At 38.0% G+C, this 24,212-nt stretch overlaps 1 protein-coding gene across 3 annotated transcripts in view; it reads left to right on the plus strand.

The window, feature by feature from the left end:
- Window positions 1-24,212, plus strand: part of LOC150080956 (uncharacterized protein ZK1073.1-like) — a 404,766-nt gene that overhangs the window by 108,733 nt on the left and 271,821 nt on the right. The gene's annotated exons all lie outside the window — the stretch shown is intronic.

Below are 24,212 nucleotides of genomic sequence, written 5' to 3' on the forward strand. Positions count from 1 at the left end.
CATTACGAAATGATTTGTAACTTTATGATTCGTTTCACCATTACGAAACGAATTATAAAGAAAAATTTGAAATGTTGGAAGGCAAATTGAGGGAAGAAAAGTTACAGTTTCTGAAAACTGGCTTACAACGACAACAAATTTTTTTTTACTGAAGCAAATAAATCCAGTGAAGCAACAGTTCAAGCAAGTTTTTCTCTAGTGCATATCATTGCAAAACGATCAAAACCATTTACTGATGGCGAATTCCTTAAAGATTGTTTGATTAAGTCTGCTGAACTTCTTTGTCCTGACAAACAATAATTATTTAAAAATATTAGTTTGTCAGCCAACACGGTAGTGGAACATATTAACGAAATCGCTAGTGATTTACGATGTCAGTTTGAAGAAAAAAGTATAGATTTTGCAGCATTCTCAATAGCAGTTGATGAGAGTACTGACATCACAGATATAGCACAACTTGCCGTTTTCTTATGAGGTGTTACTGATGAATTTGAAGTAATTTGAGGAATTATTGGAACTAATTCCTATGAAAGGAAAAACTGGTGCACAGGATATTTTTTCTGAAATAAAAACTGTAATAGATAAATATAAATTAAGTTGGGATAAAATGGTTGTATTTGCAAGTGATGGTGCAGCTGCTATGGTTGGTAAAAAAAAATGGAGTAGTGGTAAAATTAAGAAATACAGTGAAAGAAGAAAAATTTCAGAATAATTTTTGCACTATGCATTGCATTATTCATCAAGAAGCACTTTGTGCCAAAAGTTTGCAGATGGATAATGTTATGGAAATGGTAACTAAAACAGTAAACTTTATCCGTGGATGAGCTCTGAATCATTGAGAATTTGTTGCATTGCTTGAAGAAATTGAAAGTGAGTACGGAGAAATGATATATTATAACGAGGTGAGGTGGTTAAGTCGAGGAGCTGTATTAAAATGGTTTTTCGATTTAATAAATGAAATCAAAATTTTTCTGATACAAAAAAATAAAACCATCGATGAGCTACATAATGATGCATGGATAACAACTTTAGCATTTCTTGTTGACTTAACAGGCCATTTAAATATTCTTAATAAAGAGCTGCAAGGAAAGAATAAACTTATCACTGACATGTATGCTTATTAAAGCTTTTAAAGTTAAATTGCAATTATGGGAAACACAACTGGAATCAAAAAATTTCGTACATTTCCTAAACCCTGCCCTATTATTTCAAATGAAAAATCTCAAGAATATGCAAGAAAAATAGCATTATTACGACAAGAATTTGAAGAAAGATTTAAAGATTTTAATGATTTGGAGTCTGATTTGACATTATTTTCATTACCATTAAAAACGAATGTGAATAACGCACCAGAAAATCTACAAATGGTGCTAATTAATTTACAGTGTGATATAAATCTTATTCAAAGATTTGAAGATACAGATTTGATTAACTTTTATTCGAACTTGTCAAAAGATAAATACCCTCAGTTACGAATTTTTGCAATAAGAATAATCGCTTTGTTTGGGAGTACATTTATATGTGAACAGTTTTTTTCGCAGTTGAAAATTAATAAGTCTAAAAAAAGAATCCGATTGACTGATGAGCACCTACAATCCATGATGAAGATAGTTTCTAGTAATTTTTCTCCAAACTTTATCAGAATCGAAATGCCATCAAGTGTCAAGTTGTAATAAGAAATAAAGAAGTTTATAATTATTTACATACAAACATATGTATTTTTTCTGTATGTGTCGAAGAAAAATTTAATAGATAAAAGAAAGAGAATAGGTAGTCATTATTTATTCTCAAGTTTTGTCCCACTTGGAAAGTTTTCATAATTTGTTTATTTTTAGTTTAAGTTAAAAGTAAGTTATTTAGTGGTTAATTCGACATATTAGAATTATTTGAAATAAATGTCAGTCTGAAAATTTAATATTTAGCTGTCAATACGTTTGAATTACAAAGTGTAACCAACAGAAATTTCTTGCAGGTACTAACCTTTAGATTTCAGATAGAAAATAAATGTAAATTTGAATTTTTTCCTTTGCATTATTATTATTATTATTGTTTATGTATGTTTTGATAAATATTTAGTAAGTGATTGGGCATCTAAAGAAAATAGAAAGGAAAATTTAACCCAAAGAAAGAGTCTCATAATTTTATCCCGGGAGAGAAGGAGAAAAATATAAGTTTGAGAAATAAAAAGTAAGTATAGAGAAAAACATTGTAGAAAATACAATTGTACATTATCAAAATATATTTTCAATTAAACTGTGTTCGAGACAAATTAAATTTTAAAAGTAAAATTTCCAAACTTATTATAAACTTACATGCAACACACCACACACACATGCATCATGCCAGGTTATAAAGGGGTGGTATCCATACATTAGGTGTAAGTACGGTGCAATATATATATATATATTCACTCTCATTTTGTTAAAAAAAATTCCGGCCCATCAGCTGCTTTCAGATCGTGCATTTGGCCTGCATGCAATTTGAGTTTGAGACCACTGGTGTATACAATAGTAAGAAAAAGTGTGTGTGTGTGTGGGGGGGGGGGGATATGCTGTATGAAGTAATGAAATTTTTGATATGGCGTACACATGGTAAGAATATACCCAGATCTTGGATATAACGTGGCCTCGACAATGCCTCCCGCATACACACTACTCGAACTTCCTCCGTTCACTATCTGGCAGAGTAGAGGTAGCAATATTATACACTAGCTGATCCAGAAGCGTCCTAAAGAGTTACCAATAGGTTTGGTCCAGTGTACTAACTAGCGGCTGGCCTGTAAACACTGTTTTAGAGTGGTACCCTCGAATTGTAAGGAAGAACGGATCTCACCATGATGTTCATCATAACCTCAAAAGTCATCAGTCATACTGCATGATGGAAGAGATGGTTAAGGGTTGATTGGAACTTAGCTCTAGAGACTAAACATGGATTCAACCACTTCGAGCCTCTGGTATTGCACTGGTTGATGAGAGTCATCTACCACCTTTCCTTTATTCACATACAGGAAAAATTCCTTCTCCCCATTATTTGCTCTCTTAGCCAATGCTTTCTCATATGTGGGCTTGGCCTCCCTTACCTTATTGTTGTTCTATTACAGATCAACTTGTATCTGTTGTAGGCTTCAGTACTTTTCATTGCTCTGTAACTATCTCATGCTATCTTTTTATGCTCTGTTTGACCGGCCAGTTCCACAGTCGTCCATTTCAGCATCCTCCTCTTCCCGCAATATTTTCTTAATGGTATATATGGCTTCATGGCTTCTGTGATTTTTGCTTTAAAAGTATTCCATAGTTCAAATGTATTTGCTCTCACCCAGCAGTCTGCCAAATTCATATATGCCATATAGTGCCTTAAACTGTCCAAGTCCCACTTCTTCTGAAGTTAAAACACATTCTAACTGACGATTGCATGATCACTTCCTGACAATTGTTCCTGTACTTTAAGCCTTGTGATATCATATGATTCGTAATGAGATCAAGAATATTCTAACCTCTAGTACCTTCTGTAGCATGTTGATACAAATAGTAATCATCAAGTTTATTTAAAAAAAAAAGATTTTCCCCATTGTTAGTTTTCCTCCTGCTTATTCCAGTCAATCCCATAATCCCATTATATAAGGCTATTGTTAGACCACGCTTGGATGGAATATTGTGTTCAAATATGGAAACTGCACCTAAAGAAAGACATCGAGCTTCTTGAAAGGGTCGAAAGTTCTGGTGAGTCTGGGCTTGGCACACCATCCCCAGGTCCTGAGCTGGATTTCATCATCATTCTTCTCTCTCTCTCTCAGGGTAATTCAGAATTTTTTTTTTTTTTTTGGCTGGTGCATCATAAGCCTCAGGCTTTCTTGCACCATATGGCTAATAATAATAATAATAAAACTTGCCATATGAGGAAAGACTTGAATATGTGGGTTGCACCGTTTGGAAACTAGGCACGTTAGAGGAGACGTGATTGAGGTGTTTAAGGCTCTGAGACTTAAGTAAAATGAATGAGGGTGAAGTTTTCATGGTTATAAATAATTCTTGAACTAGAGGCCGTAATTTCAAGTTACAGGGTGAGATGTTTAGACTGGATTGCATTGCAGGAAGTTTTAGCCAGCAAGTTATAAATTACTGGAATAAGTTACCTGGGTGGTAGAGGCTGACAGTTTGGGGAAATTCAATGGTCAGCTAGATATTTACACCTACAGGAGGAGGGAAACACATAGGTTGTCTGTTTCCTTTTCGTTTATTATTTATTAATTATTTATTTTATTTTACTTTATTTTTTATTAATATTATTTTATTCTTTTTTTTTGGCTGGTGTAGCATAAGCCTTAGGCTTCCTTGCACCATATATGCATGTATGTATTTTTCTTGGGTGGTACCTGGAACATTAGTTCATCTCCGCCTCGTTTCACATTTAAATTAGAGGATTCTGCAGAAATGGCCAGAAATGAACTGGCTGTTTGGCTACACGGAATCAGCAGGTCGGAAACACGCCACCACCATGGGAAGGTAGACCAGGGGCAACCAACCGGCGGCAGCAGAAGAGAGGGATGCCAAGAGCCCAACAAAGTACGAGCCAAAAATAGTAAAAAAAAAAAAAAAGAAAAAAAAAAGAGGAACTTATACAACTATAAAATTAAATACTGTACACAAGATAACCTCAACAGATTGATGTAAACATACATGATACTTTGAGGTTTCAAAGTAAACAATGCATGTAATCTTTTGCATATTAACATAAATAAAAAAAAAAAAAAAAAACAAGGTCAAAGAAAATAATTAAGGATAACAGTACCATTCAACCGACAAAACTTTACACAAGCATTTTAGCCCAGAAGCAGGCACAAACCTTATAAACAGTTGAGGTTAAATCCAGTAAGTCCTGCAGTCATTAGTACGAAAGTCACAGTCAATCACCAATAACAAAGTCACAGTCAGTTAACAGCCATCCGAGTAAAGGAGCACAGGAATTTTCATCGCCCAATTGAATTGTAGTTGTAGGACACTTGTAGAGTAAAAAAAAAAAAAAAAAAAAAAAAAAAAAACACAACACACAGAGCACAAGTCCAGAATTGTATATCTTGCTGAGAAAATGGACATCATTGCAGTGAAGGTGAAGAGTGTTGATCTGAATTTGAAACATTCGCATGTGCAGTCATTGCAGAAAGGATTGCAAGCCTTTTGTTGAAGGTTGCCTTAGCAAAATCCTGAAGGGCACGGTAACTCGTGATATTTGATACAAAATTAGGTTCCAATCCTGATGAAAAGTTGGGAATTGCATTCTGCAGAATTACTCAAAATTCATTGTATGAGGAACAAGAGTACAACATGTGCTGCCAATCTTCCACACCGCCACAATGACAGAGTCCCGTAGGAGACAAGCGAAATTTAAACAGTTTCTTATTTAATGATCCATGTCCTGATATCAAATAGGAGGTAAACAAGTCAAAGCTAAACAAGATTGTAGATTTTTTTATTCATAAGAGAGTCAACTTCAGGAAAAAACTTACGTGTTACACTGCTCAGTGTTGTCCCATCCCACCTACTCTGCCACAAATTGATCAACTCTTGCCAAATTCTTTGTCGTTCAGCTTTAACATCGACCTGAGTGTTAATAGAAATACCAAGGATCTGAGTGGGAATCTGATGTTTCAAGCGATAACATAAGCCTCTGAAAATTACATAGAGATAGAGTGGTAACGTCCCAGACTGGTAAAACCTGCAAAGCAGGTGTTGAAACTGTTCGACAAATCTTCAAAATACAAAGTAACATTGTACGCTGGATTGACATTAATTTTTATTGAAATTGTACAGTCCGCATCCTATGGAACCAAGCCCCAGCAACATAGACAACCATAGGGAGAAACACAGAGTTATAGTAGATTCTTAAACATCTAGAAAGACCTCACTCAGTTCTAGAAACTTTGACAAGAGCGCCGGCGAAATTTCTGATCTTAATTCGCAGATTGGATAAATGAGGGAGAAAATTTAACTTGCTGTCAATAGTTATTCCCAAAAGTTTAATTTTCGTTATTAGAGGTATTTGTCTATTGTTTATTTTAACTCTTGGTGGTCGACGAATGTCCAATTTAGAGCCAAGATCATAATTTTTGTCTTGGTAGAACTAATTTTTAACTTGTTTTCAACTGTCCATTGTTGAAGATCAGCTAGAACTTTCTCAGTGGATATTTCAATATAAGATCTTGAATTGCCACCAACAAGGACTGTCAAATCATCCGCATATGCCATGATCTTCATGTCAAAGGTTCGGGTAATCCAACCTTGCAGAACAAAGTTCCAGAAAAGTGGTCCCAAAATGGAGCCTTGAGGACACCTTCGAAAGACCTGATGCAAAATTTGTCTGTGCTTTGATCTGGCGGTGATAAATCTGTTAGAGAAATAGCTTTTAATTAGAAGATAAAGTTGCTGGGAACATTCGGTATGACGTAAACGTTTGAGGGCACTTTCCCACCAAAGGGAATCAAAAGCACCCTTGAAGTCAATAAAGATAGCAAGAGTATACTTGAAACTGGAGTGTTCAACAGAAGAAATGAAGTCTACAAGGGCGTCCATGCAGGACCTTCCAGGAGTGAATCCGTATTGATTAGGCACAATTAGTCCCCATTCCAATAAAAAGTTGTTTAATCGCAGGGCAATTAAACGTTCTAATAGCTTACCAAGGTTGGCCAATAAGGCTATAGGCTGATAAGACCTCGGTTCCTGAGGGGGCTTGTCTGGTTTCCTAATCAGCTTGATAAGGGCAGTCTTCCACAGATCCGGGAAAGTCCGAGCATCTAAACATTTATTGAAAATTTGTAGAAGTATACTAGGCTTAATCTTGGGAAGCTGTACGATAAAGGTACTCTCCAGCATGTCCATCCCTGGGCATTTCTTAACTTTCACTTGTTTGACCGCTGTGGCCAACTCGATGGCACTAAAAGGCTCAGTCTTAATTGAAGAATACAGAGAATTGGCTGAACGAATATTAGTGTGAAAATCAAAGTCGGAGCACACATTGTCTTATAGAAAAAGATTATTTAGAATAATGTTTACAGAATCCGTCCAGTTAGTGGTCTCCAGACCAGTGTATACGATCGATCTATACACTTCTTGTGTAAATAGTTTATTTCTTACAATTTTATGAAGTAGTCCCCACGGGCCTGCATTCATCATCATCAGCCATTTTCAATCCACTGCAGGATGAAGGCCTCTCCAGCAACTTTCCAGTTCCTTCTGTTTTGAGCACTGGCCATCCATTTACTACCCACAAACTCATGAATTTCATCTATCCATCTCCGCCTTTGTCTTCCAGGTTTTCTTCTAGCTCCTCTTGGGTACCATTCTGTTATTTTCTTAGTCCAACTGTCATCATGTGTTCGAGCTATGTGTCCTGCCTAGGACCATTTTAGTTCTTTAGTTTTGATAAGAATGTCCTTTACTTGAGTTTGCTGCCTAATCCACGTGTTTCTCTTCTTATCTAACAGTCTGATTCCCAATATAATTCGTTCCAATATATTTCTTCGCTAGGTAGTTCTCGGCTTCTCTTCCATTCTTTTGGTGAGTGCCCAAGTTTCACTTCCATAAGTCATGGTGGGGAGTATACATTGGTTCATTATTTTACGTTTTAGACAAACTGGGATATTGCTCTTGAGTATGTGACTATATTTACTGAATGCTATCCATCCAAAATTTATTCTTCTCTTGACTTCCAGCCATTTATCATTATTACAGCTAATAACTTGTCCCAGATAAGTATATGACTCCACCTTTTCAATCATTATTTCCCTTTCTGTGGCATACTTGTTCATCATTACTTTTGTTTTAGCCATATTCATCTTTAGTCCAAAATCCTTACTAACTGTGCATAACTGATTAAGATTTTCCTCTAATTCTGTGGGATCGTGGCTTATGACCACAATGTCATCTGCAAATTGTAAGTGGTTTAGGTACTCTCCGTTCACATTGACTCCTTTCTGCGACCAGTCTAATCTTCTGAAAGCTTCCTCAAGGGCAGCAGTAAACAGCTTCGGAGATATTGTGTCTCCTTGTCGAACTCCTTTCTCGATTTTAAATTTCCTACTGTCTTTGTCTAGTCTAATAAAGGATGTAGCACTCTCATATATTTTCTTCAAAATCATAATATATGGAGTATCTATGCCTTGTCTTTCCAGTGCCCGAAACATTGCCTTATGCTGTATGGAGTCAAATGCCTTTTCATAATCCACAAATGCCAGGCATAATGGTGTTTTATATTCATTTGCCTTCTCCATTAGCTGTGACATTACGTGAACATGATCCATAGTTGAGAATTCTGTCCTAAAGCCAGCTTGCTCTTTCGGTTGATTCTCATCAAGTATTCTTTCTAATCTGTTAGTAATGACCCTTGTGAACAACTTGTAGATGTGGGATAACAAGCTAATTGGTTCATAATTTCCAGTTTCTGATTTATCTTCTTTCTTATGCAGCCAAACTATGATTGCATTATTCCACTCCTTAGGCATCACACCTTTTCTAATGCACTTTGTGAAGAGCCTTGCCAGTTTTTGTGTTATGTCTCTTCCTCCCAATTTTAACAACTCTACAGTAACTTCATCTTCCCCCTGGGCTTTCTGACTCTTCATTTTCTTCAATGCATGTTCTACCTCATCAGGAAGAATATCGGGTACGTTGTATGTGTTGGTAATTTGCAATCCATCTTCCCCACTGCTGGCATCATTCCCTCGCTTCTTGTATAATTCTCTATAGTAGTCTTCTGCTATTTGAATTATGCCTTCTCTGCTGTTTATAAGTACATCATCGCTATTCTTCAGTTTCAGTATCATTTGTCTTTCTGTATTACTGCTCATGGCTGCTGATTTAAATTCTTTGTTTTCTCTTAATGCTTGTTGTACTTTTCTTGTGTTAAATTTTCTTATGTCCTCTCTGAGTCTCTTTCTAATGGCTTTGCATAACTCAGTATACTCAATTTTTTCCTGGTCAGTGTTTATCTTGATCTTCATTTTTCGCCTTCAGTTCATCATGACAAGTGTTTCTTGGCTAATTTTTTCTTCTTTGGATTTCTTTTTCCCTATAGGTTTCTTGGACTTTATCACTTTCAGAAAGTTATAATATTGCTCGTCGATATCTTGGTCCTGAGCAGTCTGCAGAAGCTGAAACTTGTTCTTATGTTCCAGTACATACTGCTTTTTCTCCTCTTCTGTTATCTCAAAGACCTTTGTATTATTTACTCGAGTCAGTGTTTTCCTTTCCTACATCTGTATCAAGTGTACATCTTACCATTCTGTGATCACTTCCAACATTTACCTTATTCAGGACGGTAACATCATTCTGAATATATCTTCTGTTAGCGAGGATGAAGTCGATTTCATTAGTTGTTAATCCATTTGGACTCTTCCATGTCCACTTTCTGTTCACCCTTTTCTTGAAAAAAGTGTTCATTACTGACAATCCTTCAGATTCTGCAAATTCCACAAGTCTTTCGCCTCTTTCATTTCCTTCACTAATTCCAAAATTTCCTATAGTTCCCCTTTCTGCACTGTTTTGTCTTTTTCCAACCTTAGCATTGATGTCCCCCATAATAATAGTGTAATGGGTTTTCTGCTCATCTAGAAGACTCAATTTCGGTGTACATTTCTTCAACCTCTTCATCATCATGGCTCGATGTTGGTGCATTATAACCTTTATCTTGTACCTCTTAGAAATCTTGAGTATTAGTCTTGACACCCTTGGTGATGTACTTTTGAATTCTAAAATGTTGTTTTTTAAATCTTTATGGACCAGAAACCCAACTCCACCTTCACTCCTTTCACTGTTTCCATTGGTGTACAGCAGATTTCCACTTGATAAACTTATAAGTGATTCATTTCTTCTTCTTGTTTCAGCCAAACCGATGATATTCCAATTCACATTTTCTAATTCCTTTTCCAACTCTAATATCCTGTCTTCGCCGATGAGTGATCGTACGTTGTAACAGGCCAAGTTCAGTTTCCGTGCATGGCAGCCTGGTCGTACCCAGAGATTCTTAGCACCCTCTGCTTCCACTCTGATCCTCTCGCTGCCGTAAGAGGGGGAATGTAACCCGCTGGGGACTGAGGGCCATTTGTTTTGTCGTGCTGTCATATGCTGGAGGGTTTGGTCTTTTCCTCTTCATGCTGACCAGGTGTCTTGAAGAGAACCACTCTACACGTTCGTTGCCACCTAAGTGACGTAACAGGGCTTACCATCGAGAAGGATTGCATGAGTGGATTTTAGGGAGGCAGGCCAACCGGACTTCTCCTAAATCTTCTGTAATAGAAAGATATTGGATCCATCAATGTTTTAGACTGAGTGTCTGATAACACACAGGATACCTGTTCCCCTCTAACCCCTGGGTCTGCATTACCAGAGTTGTACACAAATTCTGTCCACGTTTCCTTCTTTCTGGTAGCAATTGCCTTCGCATTACGTTTCTTGAGAACAAAGTAACAATTATAAAAGATGCGAACATCAGCATGAGACAAATGACGATTTCGCTGATAAGTGCGTCAAGCGTGGATGGACCTGTTTCTGAAGCGAAGATAATTCTGATGACCACCAGGAACAAGTTCTGGAATTTACACATTTTTTCCTTGATGATTTATATGATGCACTAATCAAAATTTTTTGAATATGTGTCGCAGATTCAGACACAGGCATGGCGTCAAAATGAGAGTTAGTCAGTTTGGAGAAATCAGTATTTACAGAGTATTCAAATATGTCCCAATTAATATTATTAATTGAGAAGCGAACGTACTCAGGCACACAGATACTCGAATCTGAAGGACAAGAAGGTATGGGGACTGAGAAAGAAATTGCCGATGGTCACTAGTTGTCCAGTTAGGCTGTACAGTCCAATCGTTGATAGCTAGATTACAGAAGGAATTTGAAAAAGTGATATCAATGTTTGATTCTCCGGAGAAACTGGAGAACGTAGTGAACTGTTGAGGTCTGTTAAAAATCTTCATATTATTATTAATAAGAAATTCTTCCAGTAATTTTCCTCGAGCATCAGAGCATGCACTAAACCAAAACTTAGACTTGGCGTTTACATCCGCTGAAATAAGGACATTAGGAAGACCCAGAAAATTCAATGTGGATTCTAAATAATTTAATGAATTATTTAAGTCTTCAGATGGATGGCAGTATATTGAGATGATATAAAAGGTCATGGTAGAATATGTGACAAGGATACAAGTTGCAATTTGGTGACAGAGACCATTAATGACAGTTACTTCAATTTTGTTGTTTAATACAACAATACAAGTCTTCGGTTTCTGGTGAGCAGGTTGGATTATTCGGATGGAAAGAAAATAACCTGTGATCGTTGAAAAATCTCCCATTTGCCCTTTAGCAAAATATGGCTCTTGATTAGTGATGATGTCGATTGAGTTTTGTTCTGCTGTTAATCTAATCTCGTCTGAAACAACTCAAGAATGATGCCCGTTCATCTGCATAAGTTTCAGATTAATAGACTGAACACTAGGCAAGTTCGTACTATTAATATCACCAGCAAGGGAATTATTAGGCACATCCTTAGCCAGGTGGGAAGGAGCAGCAGTGCATAGCACAAGCTTCTTGATTAGACCGGGGTTCGAGCCCATCACCACCAAATACGAAGGATGTGGAAAGGTCAGGGAATGACCAGCGCATATGACCGGAGCAGTATGGCCTTAGTTGCTAATGCTTCTAAAAACCAAATAACAATAACAAACAAAGGGGAATTATTTACACTATATACACTGGAATTGGGTGTGCTACTCATCAGCAATCTTCAGTTGTGCTGTTTCCAAGGTCTTTTTGTAGACACAACAATTGCTATCTCTCACTGAATGATGAAAGTGTATGTGTATGAGCTTATGCAGCATCACCCCAAAAAAAAAAAAAGTCACACCATTCTCTCCAAATGCCTGTTCAGTTCCTCCTTAAATTTATTCAGCCTATCAACTTCCAAAACGACAGATGGAAGTTTGTTCCAGCAATTAACCATCCGCTGGCTAAAGGCAAATTTCCGAACATCTATTCTGCATCTGTCCTTTCTTAATTTGAATTTATGCCCCCTATGGTTTGTAATCTGAACAAGTGGAACGATCTCATCAGATTTCAGCATGCTCAACCCATTCAAGGCTTTATACACCTCAATCAGATCACCGGACAGGTGCCTAGTCTCCAGCCACTGCAGTTTGCACAACTTAAGTCTCTCTTGGTAAGAGGATCCCTTCATTCCCCTCGCCAATCTTGTTGCCCTTCTCTGTACACGCTCAAGCAAATCTACATCCTTTCTAAAATGAGGCCTCCAGACCTGTACGCAGTACTCAAGGTGTGGCCTGACCATTTCCTTATACAGAGGGACAATCACCTCCTTTTCCATGCTAGCAAAATTCCTATATATCATTGACAAAACCCCATGACCTGCCCTGGCAGCCTGTCTGCATTCCTCAGAAAACTTCATATCTGACTGCACAATTACTCACAGGTCTTTTTCATTTTCTACCACCTTAAGTGTAGTACCACACAGTTGGTACGTTTCTCTGGGCTTACTTCTACTCATATGCAGTATTTTGATTTTTGTCAAGATTAAACTTCAGTAGCCCATCTGCCCAAATTATCTAGATCCTGTTGCAGTAGCACACTGCCATTACTGTCATTAGCAACCCTGCCAACCTTTGTATCATCTACAAACTTTGACACTAAGCCTGGTATACCTTCATCAATATCACTGATAAATATACAAAACAACAGAGGACCCAACATCGAACTCTGTGGGACTCCACTAATAACGTTAGTCCACGAAGAGCAGCACCCATTAATTACCACCCTCTGTCTTCTCCCACTCAAACATCCTTTTATCCATTGTGGCAACTTACCCTTAATACCATTCTGCTCCAATTTGTACAATAGTTTTCCATGCGCAACAGTGTCAAAAGCTTTCCTAAAATCCAAATATATGATATCAAAATTATTTTTTGCATCCAGTTCCTTTGTAACCACATCGTAAAATCCTGTCAAATTTGTCAGAAAAGATTTCTCTTAACAAACCCATGCTGTGTCTGAATTATTGCTGCAGTCTTGTCTAGATGATCCTGCAATGCATCTTTAACCAGTGACTCCATTATTTTACCATGGAACAGAAGTTAAACTGACTGGTCTGTAATTACTCGTGTCACCCTTCGATCCCCCTTTGTGAATTGGGGATACATTTTCACATGTATACAGGTCTGGAGGCCTCATTTCAAGAAGGATTTGTAGAGCTGCTGGAATGAGTACAGAGAAGGGCAACAAGATTAGTGAATGGAACAAAGGGGTATTCTTACGAAGAAAGGCTTAAGTTTTGCAAATTACAGTGTCTGGAGACTAGGCACCAGCGAGGTGATCTGATAGAGGTGTATAAAGCCTTGAATGGTTTGAGTATGCTCAATGCTGATGGGATTCTTCCTCTCACTCAGAATAATCACCTGAGAGGGCATAAATTCAATTTGAGGAAAGACAGATGTAGGATAGACGTGCGGAAATTTGCCTTTAGCCAGCGGGTAGTTTCTTGGTGGAACAGACTTCCATGCCTTGTCGTGGAAGTTGATAGCCTAAATAAATTTAAGGCTCAGCTGTACAGGTATTTTGAACGAACGGAGAGTTGAAGTGGAAGTGGGTTTTTTTTTTTTTGGCTGATGCTGCATAAGCTTGCTTTCTTGCATCATATGCCTCTACTAATGCTAATACTAATCTCCAGTCCGTAGGGACCTCCCCTGAGTCCAAGGACGCTCTCATAATTATGGCTAAGGGTTTGCTTAGTTGCTTTGCCGCCTCCTTTAATATAACTGGATAGATCCCATCCACCCCAGGTGCCTTTCTTATGTTTAACTTCAACAATTTCTCCTCCACTTTGCTCTCAGTTATTACAAAATCATTAAGCACCCTGCTACAATATGATAACCTTCTGCCATTTTCAAACCTTAATAACTCCTCGTGTGAATGTAGATGCAAAATACTCATTCAGTTTGCTATCTGAGCAGGATCATCATCAGTCGAACCATCGATATCAAGTGGACCAATCAGATTCATCCCCTTCCTTTTAGAGTTTATATAAGTAAACTCTATATAAGTAACAAAAGATGCTAAGGAAAACAGCAAATCCTTGCTGTTTTTCTTAGCATCTATTGCCACAGATTTGTCGTAATCTGCCTTCGCCTGCCTAACCTCATTTGTGACCTGATTACAGACTGTCTTATATCTGCCATAGGCTTCTGAGTCGCTTGATAATTTATATGCATCCCATGCATTTTTCTTCTCTGTCACGAGTCTCATTAGTTCATTTGATAACCATTTAGGCCTAAACCTTGAACAATATTTCTTAATAGGTATGAAACTTTTAGTAGCATCCACGATTAATTCCTCGAATGCTTCCCACTTAGAATTTACTGTTGGTAACATCATCAGTTGATCCCACTGTACAGAATTTAAAAATGTCTCAGACCACTGTACTCACCTTTAAGGAAGCAAAAACTCTTTCCTTTATCCCTGATGGTAATTATATCTTTAAGTAAATCCCACATCGGTACACTGTGATCACTGCCCCTAGTGGTTCCTTTATCTGCAAATTCTTAATACACGAATGATCACTGCTGATAACCAGATCAAGAGTATTACCTTCTCTAGTTGCCTCTTGAACATGCTGGTGCAGAAAACAATCATCCAATAAATCCAAAAAAGTCTTACTAGTGTGTGAGTGACCAACCCACAAGTTCCAGTCAATATCTGAGGAGTTAAAATACCCCATTATAAGACATTCTGATTTACTAGCCCACTCTATTTCTCTGTACAATTGTTCACTGTACTCATTCGAGTCATTATGCCAATAACACACTCCTACTCTTATTTTTGCTTTCGCAGTGCGTATGTCACACCAAACTGACTCAACAGTGCACTGTTCATCTATATCAACTGGATGCACTTCTTTTGATTTTATGTTTTTCTTAATTAACAGCATAACACCTCCTCCCTTCCCATCCTATCCTTTCTCTACACTTTGTACTCTCCAAATTCCAGTTTTGCATACCTTATATCTGTGTGACACCACGTCTCTGCTATCCCAACAATATCCGCCTTTGATGTCTTGACCAACATTTCAAATTCATGAAATTTATTTACTATACTTCTAGCATTGGCATACATTCAAGTATACATGTACCTATCCTTATTATTAGTTACCCTAACGCATCCCATATATCCACCTGTTTCACGATGACTGCCATCAGTCCCTGAACCCCCAATACCCCTCGCTCCATCTTTGAATTCATTCTTGTAAGCCTAACAACATTGAGAACAGTTGGTGGATTTTTGGCTGCTGCAAAGGGATAAGTATTTTTAAATTTTTACCATATTCTTCGTTAATTAACATAGTACATTGTGTTTTACAAAGATATTTAATAGGTTTAGTAGCATTTGTTAGCTTCTTATTTTGAATTTAACCAGCGATTTGTGGAAGTTAATTCCAGTTTTGCCAATATTGTTGAACTAGCCGCCATATTGTGCTCGATAAGAAATAGCTTAATGTATATATATCTCGAACTGTGATAGCTTAAGGTATAAAGTAAAACTAGACAGCGTAATACGAAGCACTGTATTAGAAATCTGTTAGCTTATTATAGTATTATCAATTAATCAAAAATAATATTAATCTTATTAAAATTCATTGTTAATTAAATTGTATTTAAACGGAAATCATGACCCAGAGTAGTGCTGCGAAGCAAAGATCGCAGACTAGTGAGAGTGCTGTGATTCGGGGGAGAAACAAAGGGGTGATTGTCCAATGCATCACAGTCTCAAAAAATGTAAAATTTTAAATGTTTGCCAGCTTTCTAAAACAGCATATGATCTAGCCAAGAATGATGTCTTTGTGGTGCCTAATTTCTTGATACTCTAAACACCCTAGGTGTCTAGAGTATCAAGTATGAGAGCTTGAGGTGTAGGGTAAATGCCCTCGAAGAAATTAATATGAGGGTCCCATCAAACTCTCAGCTACTCAGCTCAACGACAGAGCTCACTTCTGTGCATCAGGCAAAATAGAGGCGATCTCCAAGACAGAATGCACTGAACTAGTTATTGTTGGTGACTCTATTGTCAGGGAGATGGGGAATATACTACGCAAGAAGGATAGGTTCAGACATGATAGGAGGGAGTTTATGATGAGAGCCTTGTCAATCAATTCACCCCTGGAGAGATTGTGCAAGGCTCAAGGGGTAGAATTTTTTTCAGCCTGGTTTGTGCTTGTTAACAGGAGAGACTGCTTCTACAGGGATAGAGTACACTTAAATGGAAAGGGTTCAAGAATATGTGCTGATGCTATCGAGACAGTGTTAGCAGGGTCGGAAAACTGCTAGCTTGGGAGGGATACACAGACTAAAATGTTAATAAAACTTGCGAGCAGCAACCTGGAAAACAAGGTAATGGAGATTCCCAGGAATGCTGGGAGTCATAGTGGAACAAGAAAATACATGGGCTGTGTTAGGGTAACTAAGAGTGCGAACAGGTGCATGTCCACCAGTGCTAGGAGTATAATTTGTAAATTTGATGATTTTGAAGTGCTAGTCAAGATATCAAAGGCAGATATCATTGGGATATAAGAGATGTGGTGTCACAAAAATATAAGCAGTGCAGAATTGGAATTTGGGGAGTACAATGTGTACAGGAATTGGAGAAGTTATGCTGTTAGTTAAGAAACACATAAAATCTAAGGTAGTGCATCCAGTTGATGTTGGTGGACAATGCAGTGTTGAGTCTGTTTGGTGTGAAATAAGCACTGCAAAAGGAAAAATGAGAGTAGGTGTGTGTTATAGGCCTAATGAATATGAGTATAATGAGCAATTGTGCAGTGAAATAGGATGGGCCAGTAAATAATGGGGGATATTAACTTTCCAGATATTGACTGGAACTTGTGTGTTGGTCACTTGCACACTAGAAAGACTTTTGTGGATTTATTGAATGATTGTTTTCTACTGAAATATGTTTGAGAGGCAACCAGAGGGAATAATACTCTTGATCTGATTATCGACAGTGATTATTCATGCATTAAGAATTTGCAGATAAAGGAACCACTGGGTGACAGTGATCACAATGTACTGATGTGGGATTTACTTAAAGATGTAACTACCATCAAGGCTAAAGGGAAGGGCTTTTGCTTTCGTAAAGGTGACTAAAGAGGTTTCAGTCAGTTTTAAATTCTGTAGAGTGGGATCAACTGATGATGTTACTAAATGGGAAGCCTTCAGGGACTTAATTTTGATGGTTACTAGGCTTTTCATTCCAACTAAGATATACTGTTCAAGGTTTAGGCCTAAATGGATGTCAGATGAATTAATGAAGCGTATGGCAGAGAAGAAGACTGTATGGGATGCATATAAACTATCAGGTGACACAGAAGCCTATGGCAGGTATAAACTAGTCTGTAATCAGGTCACAAAGGAGGTTAGGTGGATGAAGGCAGATTACGAGAAATCTTTGGCAAAGGATGCAAAGAAAAACAGCAAAGAGTTCTTTACTCATGTAAACTCTAGAAGGAAGGGGATGAATCAGATTGGTCCACTTAACATATATGGGCGATTGACTATTGATGATCATGCTTGGGTAGCTGATAAACTGAATGAGTATTTTGCATCTACATTCACATATGGAGGAGCCATTCAGTGAGAGGAGTGCCAGAAGTTTATCAAATGCTAACAGGGAGCTAAGTGATTTTGTAATAACTGAGAGCAAAGTGGAGGAGAAATTGTTGAAGTTAAACATAAGGAAGGCACCTGGGGTCGATGGGATCTATCCAGTTATAATAAAGGAAGCAAAGGAAGTAAACAAACCCTTACCATAATTATGGGAGGTCCCCATGGACTGGAGGTGTGGAAATGTATCACCAATTCGCAAAGGGTGTTCAAAAGGTTTCACAAGTAACTACAGACCTGTTAGTTTAATTTGTGTTCCAGGGAAAATAATGGAATCACTGGTTAAAGAAGCATTGCAGGATCATCTAGACAAGACTAGAGTAATAGTTAAAGCACAGCATGGATTTATTAAAGGGAGGTCTTGTCTGACCAGTTTGATTGGATACTATGAAATGGTCACAAAGGAACTGAAAACCAAAAATAAATTTGATATCATATACTTGGATTTCAGAAAACTTTTGATACTGTTGCACATGTAAGACTGCTGTACATATTGGAGAGTTATGGCATTAAGTTGCTACAATGGATAAAGGGATGGTTGAGTGGGAGGTGACAGAGAGTAGTAATCAATGGACACTGCTCTTCGTGGACAAATGTTATTAGTGGAGTTTCCCAGGGTTCGGTGTTGGGCCCATTGTTGTTTTGTATATTTATCAAAGATATTGATGAAGGTATATCAGGTTTTTTAATGTCCAAGTTTGCAGATGATACAAAGTCTGGCAGGGTTGTTACCAACTAGATCTACAGGGTGATTCACTACCAGTGCGACAAACTTGCAGGAGGTGTAGGGGGCACAGAGACGAATCGGAATCGCAGCATTGCAGGGTCCAAAATGCCTTCGTCATGCAGGAGGTCGCGTGAACAAAGAAGCAAAGAAAAAGAACAGAAACAGCAACTCGTTAGTGTAACAGAAATCACTTTAATGACAAGTTTTACATTGGCAAAAAGCCATGCTACAGAAGGTGTTTGAAAGTTCAACCAGAAGCAGTCACACAGGCTTCACAGCGCCGCCACATGGAATCCCCTAACGTTCTGGAAGATTCCTAGCGTGTCTCGAATCTCCCCGGCAGCTACAGAGATGGGAGCGACGAGGTCTTCTACTGAATCAATGGGGGTCTCGTACACCGATGTCTTCATTTGACCCCAGCAGAAGAAGTCCAGGCATGATAGGTCCGGCGATCTAGCAGGCCAATGAACCGCACCACCACGACCTATCCAGTGCTGTCCAAATGTAACGTTTAGGTGTTGGGCGGACGTCATTGGGGTAATGTGGGGGAGCTCCATCATGCTGGAACCACATTGAGTGGCACAACGACTGAGGAACAATAAGTTCGGGCAGACTTGCTGTAGAAAGATCAAGTATGCCCTACCGTCCAGACGAGGGGGCAGAAGTTACGGTCCAATAAGGTGGTCTCCAACAATGCCGGCCCAAACATTGACAGAGAAACGGCGTTGAGTTGCACGTGTTCGTGTACCATGGGGGTTCTCCAAAGCCCACAAATGGGCGTTATGCTGATTGCAGGTTCCCTCTCTTGTGAAACTTGCCTCATCCGTGAACAATACGGATGCAGCACATGCGCTGTCTGCCGCACTCTGTTGAAGAAACCAAGTAGCAAAAGTCCTCCGGAGTGGATAGTCCGCAGGCCCCAATGATTGGATGCATTGCAGATGGTATGAACTCATTTGGTTTGTTGACAGTATCCTCCATACAGTGGATTGGGAAATACCCAATCATTGGCCTATCACTCGAGTACTCGTACTCGGATTGCCTTCTGCAAGACGTAGGTCATTCTCCTCATGTCTGGCATCCTCGTCGTTCGCTCTCGATTCATGGTACTTCTCGTGAAACAAACAGTCTCACGTAACCTTCTGTGCACACATGTGAAAATCGTATGATGAGGAGCACGCCTGTGCGGGAAAATTACAGTCCATTACAGTCCGCAGTTCCATACGTGAGGTGCATGTCGGCTAGTTCAACACTTGAATACTCGTCCATGCTACTGCCTTGGGAACTGGTTCGCAAATGCTGACTTCCAGTGGGATAGCTGTTCATGTGACCTCTCGTTCAACATCCTATACCGCATGAAGAAGGCATTTCGGACCCTGCAGTGCTATGTGATTCCGATTCGTCTTTGTGCCCCCTACACCTCCTGCAAGTTTGTCGCACTGGTAGTGAATCACCCTGTATATATATTGGGAAAATGGGTGCAGGAGTGGCAACTGAAGTTTAATATTGAAAAATGCAAAGTACTGCATATGGGTAGCAATAACCGAAGAGAAACGTACCAACTGTGTGGTAGTACACTCAGGGAAGTGGAAAGTGAAAAAGACCTGGGGGTAATTGTGTAGTCAAATATGAAGTTCGTTGAGCAGCGCAGACAGGCTGCCAGGGCAGGTCATGGAGTCTTGTCAGTGATATACAGTAGACCCTCGATTTTCTGGGATAGATAGTAAAAAAAAAAATTCCCTGATAATCAGTTTCCCAGTTAATCCAAAAATACAGCAAGTCCCCGACATACATAAGAGATACGTTCCAGGAATTCTTACGTAGTTGAGTTTTACGTAAGTTGGGAATGCCAAATAAAATATTGCTACTATATCCCTGATATGACAAAATTTTAAAAACCACAATATCTTTAGAAGAAAAATAGTTATGTATTTTTAATTAGTTCAATTAAAAACTTTATCTGGGGATAGCGGTGAAGTAGCCAGAGTGGCAACTCTGGCTACTACTTTAAGAAAAGAAAACATAAAAGGAAGAAAAAACGCATGATTTTGTACTGTCTTTTGTCTATGGTGTTTTTACACTGATATTATATAGTTTTTGTACTGTAAGAACTGATTTGGATTTTGTAGCCTTGGTTATTATAGTCGAACTTCATTAGTGCCAACTGCTTCTTGTATTCTGTTTTTCTCCTTTATTGTGTTCACTGTTGCCACTAACAAATCTGAATTCCGCACGATAATTGTTAATGTTCGTCCATTTTCATACATCTTTATTATTTTAATTTTCTTATCCAAATCGATAGCTTTCCTTTTCTTGATAGATTTACTAGTACCGCTGTCACTTATTCTCTTAGTCGGCACGATGATAACAGTCAAAATTAAATTTTCTGAAAAGAACTGCACAGGGTTAAGGCGAAAACTCACTATTACCACCCCACGGGAGCTCTCATTTTACTAAAATACATTTCTGGAGGTCACTGCCATAAAACAATAAAAACAATTTGCTCTTTCTGGGTTACTGGGCTTTTCTGTTAGTGCAATTCATTATAAACGGGTAGTGAACTTGACCTTCTTGCATTTGCGATGATACTGATAGCTGGAATTATGTGGGTTTCTACATTATTATAGTGAAATGTGTGTCCCCTTCACTGAAATCTTCAGTCATATAAAAAAAATATAAATACCGTAACGTAAGTTCGAAGCTACGTAAATCGGGGACTTACTGTATCACAAAATGTTCAACAACCTACGTAAAAAGTATGGCAATAGATAAAAAACTTACCATGCACGCACTACTTGCTTGTCCAGTACGGAGTAGTGCGTATTGGACACGCATTTATTTTTTACGATATTGATTTTAAATCGAATAGCTTCCCTTTATTTTTTACAATTTCAACAACATTATAATATTTCATTGGAGATTTAACAGATGCACCGTTTTCAAACATTTGAATTATTTCAAGTTTTTGTTTAATTGAAAGCAGAACTCTCGCATTTGCCCATCATTTTTGTGATTTCTAAACAAAAAAATAAAAAAAACTACTATAAAAATAAATTCCAACATTCCTGACATAAATAACGAAACAAAATTTGTTCTTTTGCAGTGCGACAGAACCCAAAAATCAACTCGACGCACTAAAACAAACTAAACATTTGGTCTCTCTTTTTTTTTTTCTTTTTTTTTTGAGCGGTGGGTGTGAAGACAGCGGGGGTTGCAAGATAATAGACATGCAAATCTCCCAACAACCGACTTATAACACTGCTTCTTGTCCATTGTTTACGGATTTGCTGCAAAACATCTGTTTATACTATTCTAGTTATTACTTGAATTTTATGATTTCTGGTTGATTTTTTTTTTTTTTTTTTTTAATTTGGAATCTTGAAGTGTCCTGGTTAATCCGATCCGGGTAAATCGAGAGTCTGCTGTATAGGAGTTTTGCTAGCAGGACAGGTAGGTGATTATCCTGTTATTCAAGGCAATGGTCAGGCCACACCTAGATTACTGTGTACAGGTCTGGAGGCCTCATTTTAGGAAGGATGTAGAGTTGCTAGAACGAGTACAAAGAAGGGCAACAAGATTGGTGAGGGGAACAAAGAGGTGCTCTTACCAAGAAAGGCTCAAGTTCTGCAAATTACAGCGCCTGGAGAGTAGACATCTGTGAGGTGATCTGATTGAGGTGTATAAGGCCTTGAATGGGTTGAGCAAGCTGAATGCTGATGGGATTCTTCCTCTTGCTCAGATCAAGAACCTGAGGGGTCACAGTTTCAAATTGAGGAATGATAGTTGTAGAATAGATGTGCAGAAATTTGCCTTTAGCCAGTGGGTAGTTGTTTGGTGGAACAAACTTCCATCTTTTGTTGTGGAAGCTAATAGCCTAAATAAATTTAAGGCTGAGCTGGACAGGCATTTGGAACAAATGGAGTGGTGAAATAGGAGGGGTGTTTTTTTTTTTTGGCTTGTGCTGCATAAGCTTGCTTTCTTGCATTGTACGCCTCTATTAATGCTAATGATAAATAGGCAGACCAGCATAAAATATCAGCAAATTTTCCCTGACAAAAGTGTCATTATGTTTGTGCAACAATTTCAATTTCACATGATGATTCCTAAGGCTTTAATATCAGAAAGTGTATCGGAGAGTAGTTTACTTTTTCCTTGACATTTTTTGTTAAACTCATTAACCTGGCAGCACTCATGCCCCTGTTTGTAATAAACACAGTTGTATGGAACCATGTTTAATATTTATAATAAAAAAATTTAAATATTAAAAAATCTGTATATTTTAAAAAAATTAATTATACAGTAAACCCTCCATTCAACGGACCCCGATATAATGGTTTTCAGATTTAATGCACCGGACAATAACACTACAAGACAAAATTATTTTTTCGTCATTCCTCTGGAACGAAAGTTGGTTATTCTGAACAAAATTAATGTCCTGATTATGAAACATCAATCTTTTACTTCTGTCACGTCTACTTCAAAAGATATACACATTTTTTAAATTGCTTATTTTTATACGATATCAGCATACATGGTTGTAATTATTACACACAATTATGTTACTTAGACATGCTTCCCACTCAATTATTTCCTTTTATACTCCAGATTGCTTTCCCGTTTAAGGAACCATTAGTAATCTTGCATCATGGCAGAGTCCCAGAGACCTTGGTATCATTTTTCCATTGAAGATAAGTCCTGGTGGAAGTGCTCTCCTTGTTCATCACTGACATCTGCTAAGTTTTCAGGAAAGAAATCCAGATGGGAATGAAGGAAACGTATTTTCAATGACATTCGGCACCCCATGTTCTTGTAACATTTCAGCAAGTTTGTCACCAGTTGCTCATGGTTCTCTTTTTTTCTCTTTCTGAGGAATCCATGTACTACAGCCTTGAAAGATCTCCATGCAGCCAGTTCAAGATCATTCAGGTTTCTTTGAAATTCTTCATCTTTTAGGAGCTTTCTTATTTGAGGACCTGTGAAAATTCCTTCCTTCAGCTTTGCTTGAGATAAATTTGGAAACACTTTCAGTAAATATGCAAATCCTTTGCTTTCTTTATCTAGTGCCTTAGTGAAACTCATAATCAGTCCAAGCTTAATGTGTAAAGGAGGAAGAAAAACCTTTTGTAGATCAACCAATAGAACATACTTTAAATTGCTTTTTCCGGGAATATATTCATCTCTCTTGTCCCGGTGTTGTACGATGTAGTGTTTGGCTGTTGCACAATTATTCCACAAACACAGGAAACAACAGTATTTAGTGAAACCAACTTGCAACCCAATAAGCAGTCCAATCACTTTGAGATCACCACAAATATTCCAACCATAATCATTGTAACATATAGCAGCAAGAATCTGGGACATACTATCATAAGTTTCTTTCAGGCCAACAAATACTGCTTTCAAACTTAGCTTTGACGCATCAACGAACAAACGGCATTCAGAGATATTGTGATCAATGTCCAGTTCATGCATAAGACCAACGACGTCTTTGCAGACACACATGTTGTTGTTCCATTGTAAAATATCTTGAAAACACTTCATTTTGCTTACAGTATATTGTAATGTTTGCACCTTTGGCGAGTAAGTTCCACTGTTGTAGTCTGGATCAGAGTAATTCAGCCTTCTCTTTGGGTAAGCCCAAGTCTCTGATCAAGTCATTTAGTTGCTACTACTAATACTGTAATGCCATTTGAATATAAATTAAATATAAGTTTGCAAGTGCATCCATCATATTCAACATTATGTACTTAAGTTTTGTGACACTAAATT

Source organism: Mastigoproctus giganteus, chromosome 9 (assembly GCF_048544385.1).
Source record: "Mastigoproctus giganteus isolate SK-2022 chromosome 9, ASM4854438v1, whole genome shotgun sequence".
NCBI lineage: Eukaryota > Metazoa > Arthropoda > Arachnida > Uropygi > Thelyphonidae > Mastigoproctus > Mastigoproctus giganteus.